Source organism: Calidris pugnax, unplaced genomic scaffold (genome assembly GCF_001431845.1).
Source record: "Calidris pugnax isolate Ruff unplaced genomic scaffold, ASM143184v1 scaffold103, whole genome shotgun sequence".
Classification (NCBI taxonomy): domain Eukaryota; kingdom Metazoa; phylum Chordata; class Aves; order Charadriiformes; family Scolopacidae; genus Calidris; species Calidris pugnax.
Genome location: NW_015090990.1, coordinates 15,848,401 through 15,862,060, shown reverse-complemented (window position 1 = coordinate 15,862,060; position 13,660 = coordinate 15,848,401). Strand labels below are relative to the sequence as shown.

Below are 13,660 nucleotides of genomic sequence, written 5' to 3'. Positions count from 1 at the left end.
CACCCTAAGTATTCGCAAAGAGATCTGACCTAAAGGATCCTCTGCTGAAAGTAATGAAATCCCTCATTCTAATCTTTCCAACTTCCAAATGGTAAAGCCTTCACCTCCAGGAAGCAGAGTGTTAGTAAATGAAGTTGAGGTGATAGATTCCCCTCCCCATCCATAAGCTTATTTACACATCCACAAACTCTTATGTGAGTGGAATTTTCATATTTATTTGAATTTACCTCAATTGTAGCTAATATTATGTCATATTACTGTATGCTTTCTTTAAAATGATACAGTAAGAATACAAAGTTCCAACAAAAGCTTTCAAAACAGAGTTAAAGGTCTATAAGCGTTAGGATATATTGCTTTTTTGCATGACGCTGTAAATTTCATACATGTGACTTGGATACATCATTCACATTTAAGATGTATGGTTTTCAAGATAAAATTAATTCTCATTTATATTCTGGTCTTGCTTTTCCAATACAAGCTCCCAGACTTTAAAAAGGAAACTGAACAACAAATATAGTTACATGAAACATCACTGATCTCACCACTACTCATCAAGACGACACAACTTCAGAACAGCACAGTTCTCTTCCACTTGACCTAACAGAATATACAAGGCAGCTGAGCTCTGCACAGAAAACACGAAGAGGACTTAGGGCACACACAGAGACTGCTTGCTATTCACAGATTAAGCAGAGTAGCATCTAGAATCCAGACATAAGATCTGCTTTAGCTTTTAGAGTCAAAACTGCTCAGACCATAGCTGCCTTTACTACCTCCAATTGTTACTTTACAGGAAACAAATTGTCTTCTTCCACATCATGCATCACAGTCTTATTTCAGTGTCAATCGTTTTCAATCTCACACTTGTTTTCTGAAAGTCAGAAAGGAGTTTTAAGAACTGCAAAGAACAATCTCACAAAATAAGAAGAAAACCTGTTAATTTTATATTGAGATAAAACAGATTATACAAGTCAGAATTTCCACGCATAAGTAACACATGTTCCTGACAATCTTAATTCTGTGCAACACAGTCCATTAGGAGCTACTTTAATATCAACTGTCCACAGAGTTGACCCAATTGATTAAGGTGATCGTGCTATAAAAATGATGCTTATGGACAATCCTAACTTCACTAGGATTCCCCCAGAGCAAGAAATTACACACCTTTGTTGGACTCTCCTTCACAGAAAACAGGCAAAGAAACAGTGTCTCTAAAGAAAGGGCAACTGTTTTTAATCACCTTATTAGAAGCTCTCATGAAATTCTGAAACTCAGTTTATCACAAGGAAGTATGTGTTGCTTCTCTGTGAAGTAACTATTTGAGAATTAAAACATTAGTGAATGTAAACTAGTGCAACAACTACACCAGTTTTCCCTTTTGTCTTGGTATGAGTTTAATAATTAATCTTCACTGTTGAATAGTTAAACACAATGCATATTGTTTACACGATCGATATTCTTCTACTGTTAAACTAATATTAGAACAGAATAGAGACTGGCCTGTCATAAGGAAGGACTCGTTAATATTTTAGTGTGAAGTGGTAAAATTTTTATATATTTTTTAAATAGTGAGGAGCACTAAATTGCTAACATATGCATTTCTAGAGGGCAGGGAGAGCATTTGGTTGCTGAGTGTTTTGGGTGTTTTTTTAGTCTGAAATTTGAAGTTTTTTTCCTGGGGCAACACTTTGCATACAATCTCTTTTTAGGGATGTAACGTAAACCTACCACAAATAACTTAAATCAACCAGATCCTGTATGCACCCTGTTAGGCAAGGCTTTCCACAATGCTCTTCATTTATTTAAGCTATAGATCAGTATTTAAAAAATCAATTAAAAAAAAAAAAAAAAGCAGCCTTCCACAGATACAGCCTTGATGACTTCAACCAAAATGCATGGCCCTATTGCCTCCATCAGACATTGCAGAAACATAAGCAAGAACAAGATACTAAATGCATACTGCTATTTTCATGCTTATTTTCTACTCAAAAACTGAACAAAATTAACTTTTTTTTTTGTGAAATACTGCCCTAATATACATTCAGAAAGGAGTCTTTCAAGATTATGAAAAATTCCAAATTTAACAGGCAGCATTGAAAATCCAAGCACCATCCAGTTTGGTAGGGAAGGAGGAATGGAATTTATTTATACGTTTTACAATGTTATAGTTTTCAAACATATTTTCCTTGCACTCAATAAAACAACAGCAGAAATTCTCACCAAGGACTCAATGTTCTAAACTTCAGCCATTTTTACATAACCTCACCCGTACACAGAGAAACTCTGGGGTTTTGTTTGTAATACTAAGTAGTTTTCCTGCTAAAAACAAACTTCAAAAGCAGTTGGTAAAACAGTGTTTCTCCTTCCCTCAAGTCTCCTGGGTAAGATTTACCTTTGGAAAAAGACCAGGGATGGCTTTATATGCAAACATGTCAAAGCATTGCACTACTGCTTTTTGAAACATTAATCTTCTTCAGCAAATTCTATACGCTACATCTACTGGAAACAGAAATACATCCACATGAACTACACTAAACATAGATTCCTTATTTTTTTATAGGTAGGTCACACTGCCCATCTAAGTAACATTTATTACTTTATACTTTTCTTATTAATTATATTAGCAATACAGAAAATTCAATTTATTTTCTTCAAACACATCATCAAAAAATTTTAATCAAAGCCCAAGTTTAATTAAACAGCTTGTTAAAAGCATTACTCTTCTGTTTCCCTATGCAACTGTGCTGATAGGAATCATCAGCATTTACCAAAATTCAAGCCCTACACACCTTAAATGGTTAGATTATATGTCCTCAGTTTAAAGAAAATACTCATCTAATACCCTTCATACAGCACAAAACGCATGCAGTCTTTCAAGGGCAATTTAGACAGAAGGTTTAGGAATGCTGAGGTTATTGGAATGCAGACAGTGGACCTGCAGAGCACTGAGCAACTTCTTGAGTTTAAAACCAACTTACAAACAAAAAACCAACAACAACAAAGAAAACCAACCCACCACAACAACAAAAAAACCAACAAACCAAAAGCAGCTCACACAGTCCACACATGACTACTTCAGTACGTGAGAAAACTGTTCTGAAGAAAATACAAATCCAGACTTAACACCCTGGTACTTGCAATTATGTGCAGATTTCCACGTTAAGATGATTATGTAATAATTATTTCTTACAAGCGATCATGAGGAGTTACACACCTGGGGCAGGGGTTGGAAGTGCAAAGGGAAATCCTCATACTTTTTGCCTTATCAGCCAGCTATTCAGTTGGCACATTGAAAATAGTTTTGTAATCATATTTTAATGATTTTGTTTACTAGTCAGTTCTGTTTCATTTGAATAATTAAACCCAAGAAATAAGGTTGTAACTTCACACATTCTCCTGCAATAAAAAAGTAAATGCTAATAAAAACCTTTTTAGTTTTCCATAAATGCAGCACATATGCATAAACATGTAAAATTTACTTATAGGTACATTATGCATTTCACAAAGCTATAAAGTTTGCATTCACAGAGACAAAGAGATAATCATCACAATTGATTCAAAGTCAACACACATTAGGAAAGCAGAATGCCCCAACAGTTCGTAGAAATAGCAATAAAATAGCTATTAAAGAATTTTGCATACAGCTAGTACACGCAGGAAAAATATTTTGTCTATCAAAATCTACCCATTAGAATACAAATTTGAAATACCTCAAAGCTTGATAAAGCTGATTACTCTTTAAATCATGATTAAGGCTTCCTAATCAGCACAATAATGTTCACTTAAGATCTGTTCCCTCCTTCTTCTCACAAGATCAAAAATTTATCATCAAAATAAACTACAAAATACAGTCTCTAGTAGGTTATAATCATGGGAGTATCATCAGCAGAGAAGCACAGTTGACCATCACACCCACGCACACCTTCATCAGACAAATGTGGTAATGCTCCTACAAAATGTTTCAGTAAAATGACACACAGCAATGCTGAAGAAGCTCTTCCCTAGCAGCTGGCAAAAAAACAAACAAAACAGTCTTAGCAGCCCCACTGACCAACAGATCACTTTAAATCTTTCTGCAGTATATATCAAATCTTAATTATTAGATGAAATTAACATCTAGAGACTCCCCTGCCTTTACTTAAGTTTCCTTGAACTTCCTTCTACTTTTCTTACAATCAAGCCCAGTGTACTGTCTTTAGCACCAATTAATACCTTTAAATCTGAGAGAAAGGACACAGAGGAAATGAAAAACAGCCTTTGAACATTTGGTTAATTATATGTCTCCAAATAAAGTAAAGGGGAAGGGGGGGTGGTATGGGACATACAAAACACCCTGTGACAATCAGCACAATACTTGATTACACAATTTTGGCAGCATCAGTGCCAATTAGTATTGGCCACTGACCCCTAACTCAGTCTGGAATCCATCCCCAAACCTTAACCCGATTAGGACTTTGTGCACAACAAATGTGAAATCCCACAGTTGCACATTTTCTGCCTTGGCATCATGAGTTTTACCCAATTTAACTATTGAAGTAGCTTAAAAAAAAAGAGGGGGCACAATTACAAAAAAAGTTAATGTATAAGCATTATTATGGAATTTATTATAGCTTCTCCAACTATCTTCCTAAAAATTCCAGGGTTTAAGTTTGGGCTAACTTGGCAGTTAAAAACTAGACATAAAATGCTAATAATTTAATTTCAATTCAAAAGGGAAATTAGTGAAGTAGTTTCAGTTTTGCCATGTAAACTACTAAAATTAAATTAACTGCTAAAACACATAGCAGACCTGTAGCAAACTGGAAGGATTTAAATTACACAGAGAGGACAAAAGGAAAGCATGCACTCTCTCGGAGAGTTTAGTGCAGGGATTCCTGGAACACAAGATACACGTGTATAACGCAGCTGCCATTTGAATGATTTAAACTCCCAGATACCTCAAAAACATTGTCTCTATGCCTGAAGGACTATAACAATTCAACAAAGTTTCATCTCTGTGTGCACGTATTTTCACCACTGATTCTCACTATACATCTAAAAAGAGCACTACTACACTAAAGGACTACTACTATGCTGTAAAGGACTACAATGCATATTCCAAGTTCACACAACACCTGCACAAGAGAAATGGCATCTCAGTTATTTTTGCAATTGCTCCTTTGGAAACTCACAGGCAACAAGCCATACCTAAACTATTCATATTCAATCAGCTGGCCAGACTGGGCAAATATCCAAAGCAAATTATTTTAAAATTTTATTTGCTGTCTCAAGTTCTAACACTGATTATGGTGAAAAGAAAGAAAATCTTGTTCACTCCTTCCTTCCCCAAAAAACAAAGCTAGGAAGCTCTCTTACTCCACAGATAAACAGAGGCTTCTCAAACTCCCTTGGTGTTTACAGTAACTTTGGTGAAGACAAAGTGAAGACAGCACATGAAACAAGCCTTAGCAGGTGCACAGACTACTACCCATCCTGTTCACTAGAGAATCATGAAAACCATGTGTTATTATTTAAAGTAAGGGTTGCTGTCACAGAACACCTATGAAAATAAACAGCTTATGAATGCTTAGCTTAGTTCATTATTTCAGGTATTTCTTTTCCACTTGCATTCAACATAGCCTCCACCCCAGTGTTTCCATATCTATTTGTATTTCCATAGGTAACACTTAAGTGTTTAAGAGATTTTCATGGAGCTTTTGCAATTCTAACATGGCAAGAATTGCACTGCAATCTGCTGCAGTTTATTAACATGAATTAAGCTTTTACAATGGTTCACACGAAGTCTGACAAAACCAGCACATCATTCTGCGATCTCCCCAAAAAATTACCAAAAATATGATTTAATAACTTCCAGAAACTAAGGGATGTTACTATTTGAAACTACTGCATAGATTCAACATTGAAGAGAGACCCTCAGGTATCACTGTTTGTCAGCTACATAGTTATCAAATAGAATGGATGCACAATTAACAATTTAGAAGCAGCTTTGTAAGCTCAGCTATTTTGTTTAAAGCCTGTTCTATGCTAACAAGAAACAAGTAGCTTAAAAAAGAAAATAATCCATGCACATAAGGAACTAGTCATTTTTCCATTCCACATCTAAACTGTCCTCACTCTCCTGTGTGTCCATATTTAGATCACGTCTCTATGCTGTTCCGGCTCAACTGAACATCTGAAAACAGGAAAAAAAAAAAAAAAAAGCAATGGAAAGTTCTCCACTGTTACACTCAGAGAAATATGAGCATTGGCTAGGCTAAATCCTTCATCAGCATGCCTTGCATTTCTATGTAAAAGGGCACATTATTATTACTTAACACACCTCTCAATCACTTCTTGTGCAATTTCACTAAAGTAAATGGACTTTAACCAGTCATCTGTCTATCCCACTGCTATTACTAAAATATTAAGAGTTTGAGAAGACATTAACAACCCCTCTTATACTATCATTGTTGTACAAAAAGACTTGTACTATCAAGACTGGGTTCTAAATACAAAAACACATGCCTTAGCTTTGCCTACTGAGGTTCAGTTTTACATGTTTTAGCAAAGCAACATGGTTACAACAGAAGCCTGGAAATTCACACTCTAACTTTAATCCTGCAGAAGTAAATAATAAATCTTAGCATTGACTTCAGCTGTGCCAGAAACATTAAGAATTTTCATCTGCAAAATCTGGATAGCAGGTATCCACTTATCAAGTGATCTGACATCTTTTGTTAAGTTACGTGTGGAGACTAAAGACCAGTACAACAACCATTCTAAATTGGGAGCTTTTATAAATTGTTATTTTTAAATGCATGTGTGTTAAAGCATAAAGGACAGCAGTCATATGCAGAAGCATCAAATATTTTATTTTTTTTTTCAAAAAAGTATATTCCTAGCCTAGAGTAATAAAGAGATATCAAAATTCAAAACTGAATATTCAGATTTTTCTTCTTTGCCTTACTCTGATGGCATGCCCTAAGACGCTTGGTAAATTGCTCACTCCACCCCTTCCATAAGTAAGTTTACATAAAAGCCTCCTATTTTTTGAAACATGTCTCAGCTAGAAGGTTATTGACCCTCCTATGTTCCGCCATCACGACACTGCTACCACATGGTCTAAAGCAGACTGTGGAATTACAAGTGTAGTTTGCACTCGTCCTAAGATGTCAGAGCTTCACAAAGTTCATGTTTTAAAAAATTCTAAAAAAATAATAATTTCTAGCTAATTTGTTTTCACATGCAGGAAACACAGTATTTAAAAATTACAGAGACAAATACTATTTAAATTTACAGACACAAGCTATTGCTAAAACAAAATCTGCTACACATAAGTGACCTATGTGTCTCCAAAAGCTTGTGCTTAGGATATTTAGGATAGTTGCTTGAACGAGTGCTATGAGCTTCTTCAAAATTTTTTCTAAATCAAGTTTTCTACCTTGTGGCCCTATTCCAAATCAGGAACGAGAAAGGCATGCAGAAGGGCTGCTCTCCAGCCTCTCCTACAGCTCAAGATATTCTCAAACCTAAAGGAGACACAAAGGACAAAGCAGAAAAAAAGATGAGGAGATGGAAAGAAGAAACAGACACCAGAACTCTTAAGAAATAACCAACCTATTTGACTAAAAAGAAAATCAATGAAATCAGGAAGGGAAAAAAAAAGAACCCCAAGCAAATTTTACACATATTCCACCTCATTATCTTTCAACTCAGTATCTTCTCAGCTGAATGGCCATGAAAAATAAGGCCATTCTTTTAAACTTTCTTAATGTCTTTCCAGATAGATGTTGAATAGCTCCCCCAGCCCAAATATGGGTCAAGGCAGGGCAGAAGACGGGAGGAAGATCTTAAACACAATTACATTTTGAAGTTCATAAACTAGTAGACATAAGGAATGGAAATAGAAAAAAAAATCCCAGAAGTATCAACATTGCCCTGAATGAATCAGCAAATTACAGTCATGCAGCCTGCACAAATGTCCATGTCATACATTTCACTTAAATATAAATCAGAGGAACAGTAATGTGTAACTATTTAAAGAACTCATGAACCATACATAATGCAAATTCCAACACAGAAGACCTAACCAGTGTAGTTTTCTGAAGAATCACAGTAAGCAAAATAAAAACATGGTAAGAGTAACTAAATTGTGGAGATTACACACAAGTAATAATATATAATATAAATATATATATAAATATAAAATGAGTTGTCATTAAGTACTCTGTCCTGTAGAAAAAAAAAAATAACTCCCCCCAAAAAACAGAATATGCAAAAAGAATGAATTCCTGGAAGAAAGTTTTAACAGGTTTGAACTGCTCCGACCATCTCTATCAAGTCCTGTGCTGAAAAGTGCTACGCAGCGCATTTTTCAAGTAATAATACTCAGTACTGAGAGAAAAATAAATAAATAAATAGTTTAATGCTTTGAATTAGTTATTCACCTGACATTTTATTTCACTGCCCTATTGGGATCTCCTTCCAAATGTCTCTGGCTCTCTATTTTCATGCATAAGGAAGTTAATAAATTTGAACCATAAAATCCATATTGCTCTACAGAATCACACCAGGAGGTCAAGGTGGCAGATCTGCCTCAGACAGTGGACAGCAGGAGCAAGCTGGACTGCCTGCAGAACAGAAAACAACCAAGGAAAGACCGAAAAGGTGATTTGCCAATTATAGTTCTGTCTTTTACAAATCACCTGCATTGTGATCACTAATAAAGTATCCATTAAAATAGTGAATTTTTAATTTCTGATTTTAAAAGTGATTTTTAATTTTTATTCCCATGAATGTTTTCAAATAGAATCCACAGTATGAGATGAAGAAAAGGGTATCTCACAGCGACAGTAATGCTGCTGTGGAGTTCAACCTAATCCTTCATCAGGGTACACGAGATCCAACTTACTGTATTAGCAGCATTAAATTAAAAGTAGCTATGTGGTTTGTTTGACAAATATGTTCCATGACCACATAATTTGTTATTCTTGAAACATTATAAATGTCACACAATAAACATCTGTGGCATGCCATTTCAATCTTCTTTCACTTTAAGGAAAATAGACAGAAAAATGTAACACTAGCAGAAGAATAACTAATGGCAATATTGCTTTCAATACAAAATTTTTACTGTTATTGATAACCTCAGTATGTGTTGGAACAGTTTGGAAACTGTATATTATTTTACTCAGCCCCTGTTCAAGGTTTACATATTCTCTTCTCTGTGGCACTGCTGGCATGGCGAATTTTGTTTTATAGCAGGGTTTTACTAGATAACTGTGTTTTATTTCATCAGAAGTGCCCCTCTACCTCTTGACCTTGTATTTCAAGTTAAGAAACTGAAGTCAGAATTCTAATTGAAGGAGACCAACCGAGTCACTCCCATAAATCTGTGTTGTGATTAAAGTAAAAAAAAAACAAAACCACACAACAAAAAAAAAAACAAACAGAAAAAGACATTTTAAATTATTTGTTTAATTAAGACATTTAAATTAGAAGCATGGATTATTCAAGCAAAGGTGCAGAAAGCAAAATTCAACCAGCTTGCTATTTTATCTACAGTTAGTGATACAAGCACAAACTCAAAATACTTTCTTACTCTCGAAAAAAACATAGGACACATATTGAAATATAAGAAATTCCACTTAAACAGAAGAAGAAAATTCTTTAACATCATGGTATTTAAACACTGGAACAAGTTACCTAGAGAGGTCGTGGAGTCTCTCTGTCTCTGGAGATATCCAATAAGCCAACTGGACTATGTCCCGAGGAATCTGCCCTAGTTGGCCCTGCTTTGAGCAAAGGGGTTGAACAACATGACCACCAGAGGTCCCTTTCAACCCCAATGATCCTGCAATCCCATTTTTTAAGAAATCTCTACTTCTGCCACAGATGACAAGAAAAGAAAGGTTTGGAAAAAAAATAATCAATAGATCATTCGGATAATACGTGACAACCTGCGAATCTTAAAAGTCATCATCTCTATTTTATAGTTACCTTTACAGCCTACATGAAATGTCTGAACAATTTACACGTCTCAGAAGTTAATGTCTCCTTGAACACAACTCTGCACGAAATTTAATCTACTACAAGCAAATAACTGCAAAAGAAACACTATGAAAAACAGTATCAAGTAAGTCAAGAATGACTTCTCATAACTATTCTATTTGGAAATGAAAATAACTGACCAAAGTAGAGAGTCAAACCGTATCAATTTCTCCTGAAAAGAGTTACAGGACTTCTTCATAAATGATCATTCTTATCATTTAGATGTCCTTCACCAGGAGTCAGTTAGGGAAGCCTCCAGCTTCACCTCCTGATACTAGTTCATATCTTAATATAAGGGAACAAGTCTAAAGGAAACTAATGGAATCTACAATTACTTTCCTGCCCAGCCAAGTGCTTGAGTGAACCCATGACCCTGATCTTTAAAGATTCTAAACTCATATCGAACTGCTTAGGAAAGACTCAAACAGTTCCATCCCTCCTCATACAGAAAACAGAGAGTATCACATGAAGTTCTCAGATAACAGCTTCGAAACAGAACAGAGGAATGACTTATTCACACAACACATGAATTATGGTGCTTATTGCCAGAAAACATGGTAGATGCAAAAACCATATACGGGCTCAAAAGTTTTTAAAAATCAAGTATATCCTTGGAATAAAAATCCATACAAAATATCATCCCTGCTGAGAGACTGGGAGAGCAGACCTAAGGAGTAACCCTATATGCTTGCCTAGAAAAGAGCATAAGAATAAAGCACCTGCTGTAAAATACTGCTTAGCTGTGGGAAATAAGACTTGAAACAATGGTCCTGTCATGTACCAGGTTCCCAGAGCTTTAGGCTTCAAGAGAGAAGCAGATTAGCCCAGAATAGTCTTTAGGTTGCCAAAAAAAAACAAACGCCGAAAAACTAGAAAGAAACCAAGACTATTGCTCCAGCACAACACTTCCCTAGGTGAAACGGTGGTTTGAAATCATGATACTACCCATAAAATATTTTACTCTCTAACACTGCCTGAGAAAATAATTTGCTTCCCCACATTTCATAGTCTTTTTTTAAAAACACGCAAAGAAACCAAGGCAGACTAAGGAAAGATCTTTTCCATCATTGTTGTAATTAAAGCAGGATTGACCATTTTATTCAAATGACAAAAGGCTTCCAATGACTTATAAATGACTACCAATACAAAGCCAGATAAAGCAACATACAGTTTCAGGAACAAATGATGCAATATTTAGTTTTAAGTAATTTAAATATGTATTAAGATATTGAGACCGAAAAAAAAAACCCAGAACAACCCCGAGCCCCTTTTTCATTATCTCAAAAGTGAGAATTTTGACTTCAGGTCACTGTCAGTCACACAGTTTCTACTCCAGAAAACAGTCATGAAGAGTACACCACTAAACACAGTTCAATGCTAGAATGTTATGTGCACAGGCAGAGAAGAGCAGTACTCACAAAGCATTCTACAATCTGTTAATCCAGAATGCATATCAGCACAAATTTCTGGAAACATGGGCTTTTGAAAGCGATTCAAGAAAACCCCACCACCTTCTTCTAACCTAGCAACATAAGCACGAATCCCAGCAAATCATAACTAGCTTGGCTGGATATGGCTAACATAACTGTCCTCTAGAACACTTAATCTTTTCAGCAATTATCACCACCATGAATAGTACCAAAAAAAGCAACTGAATAAACCACAAAAAGAACTGATTATTTGCACATCAAGTTCCAATGACATTCCCTTCCTAAAAGACGTCCAGCATTTTTTACATAAGAGGAAAATTTATTTTACGTTAGTTCCTTGTGCATACTATTGATTTCTTCAGACTGACACTGTCATTATGGTGAAGCTTCCTTCTCAGAAGCAGGTTGTAGCACGACTGTAAGCCCCCTTGAAATTATGCAGACTCACTTATTTGGTGAAGATACAGCTTCAAAAATCTTTCTATACTCCCAAAATATCACATCCCTCATACCTGCAGTCTTATTGTGAGAAGTAAATAGTACGGTCCATGCTGAAAGAAAAGGGAATTTAGGAAGCAAAACATTAAGCAATCTTATGGCATAGCAAATCTATCAACTGCACATAGTTTTTCCTATCAAGAGTTTTTATATACTTGGGTTGAGGAAAACAGCTACCCAAAATCTTGTTAAACCTTGAAAGTGATAGTGTATTTGCAAACAAATCTTGCTGAGTGCACTCCTCTGCTACAATTCTGTTTGATCACAATAACCCACAAGAAGCCAATATTCTGTGATCAGAACTCAACGTTCATGTTGACACACTCAGTGATACTAGTAAAGTATGGCTTCACGCATAAATAATCAAGTCATGCTTCCAAGCACCATGAAGAAAACAAAACAAAATAAACAAAAACAAAAAAACCCCCAGGACTTCGTATTCTTCCTTCAAAAATAAAACCAAGGTGTCTGATATCTAACATGTATACAGGTCACTGAAAAATTTTTTCATAAGGAAAATATCAACATTCCTCAGCAACATCAGACTTTGAACACTTACTCATTAATATTTATCCACACTTTACAGGTATCTGACAGGACTTCATTCTCTATAAGACAAAGAGTTAGGTACCTCACAATTAGAGTTGTCCTGCAACTGCACCCCATACACATTATGGAAAAACAAATGTCTCCTCTCACCCTGACACTGCATCTGCAGAGAAGAAACTGCTCTGAATCTTGCAGACTTCACAGTGAAAAACATTCAATGCTGAAACCAGACAGAAGCAGTCTGGACTAAACAGATGGCACTCTATTTAGAACAGTTTCACTGATAATAAGATGATAATGGCATTCCTCCTGGAACTCTTTTCCTGAGCTCCCATTATCCCTATTAAAAAAAAACAAAACAAACCAAAACACAAAACCCACCTGAAATCCAGAAGAAACTTTACATCAGCATATTAAAAAATAAAAAGGCACTACAGTCTGCCCTAAAATTCTGCCAACATCACGCTATAAACCAGTGTTTATTCTCATTCTTGTAAGAGCATCAGAAATTAATATAACACCATCTACACTAAGGAATAATTTAAGCCTTTATAAGTCACTAACCGAGCAATTAACTTTTACCAGTTTCTTTTTGGATGAAAGGGACTACGCATTCAGCTTTGAGGAACATAAAAAAAATAATTGAATTGTCCAGATATTAACTAGATCGACACTGCACAATTACAGAGCCACAGCATAGAAAACGCAGAGCTTCCCAGAGACCAATACTCAATGGAAACAAGCAACCACCTCACTGAAGAAGCAGCTGTCAGGAGAATTCTTAACTTTCACTTACCTTTCAGTGCAGTTCCAGGATTTCAGGATGTCTCCCCGCTTCTCCTACGGAAACAAACAGCGATGCTCTTTTAAGGTATATCCACCGAAAACCAAAATTCTGTTCCTGGTGCCAGTCGGGCTTGTGAGTACCTCCGATTTCCCCCACCACTTTCCTCCCCTGGCGAGAGGAACCCCGCGGCCAGGCGGTGCGAGGGACCTGCCTCGGGCCCCGCCACCACTCCGCCGCTCTCCGCGGGCCCGGGGGTTATACACCCGCCGGATGGGGGGGACTCCGCTCCCTCCGCCTCCCCCCTGCGGTGCCCGGGGAGTCGCCGTCCGCAGAGGGAGGAGAGGGGAGGGGAGGGGAGGGGAGGGGA

At 36.3% G+C, this 13,660-nt stretch overlaps 1 protein-coding gene across 6 annotated transcripts in view; it reads right to left on the bottom strand.

Annotated features, from left to right (window-relative positions):
- The window catches only part of FAM126B (family with sequence similarity 126 member B), a 57,865-nt gene that overhangs the window by 43,358 nt on the left and 847 nt on the right, over positions 1-13,660 (bottom strand). For 5 of the 6 annotated variants that reach the window (XM_014954298.1, XM_014954301.1, XM_014954302.1 and 2 more), the window contains exon 2: positions 13,303-13,346. The gene's annotated coding sequence lies outside the window, so the exon portion shown is untranslated. Of the gene's footprint in view, positions 1-13,302; positions 13,440-13,660 lie in introns of those variants that run through there. The other variant, XM_014954300.1, reaches the window with a different exon arrangement.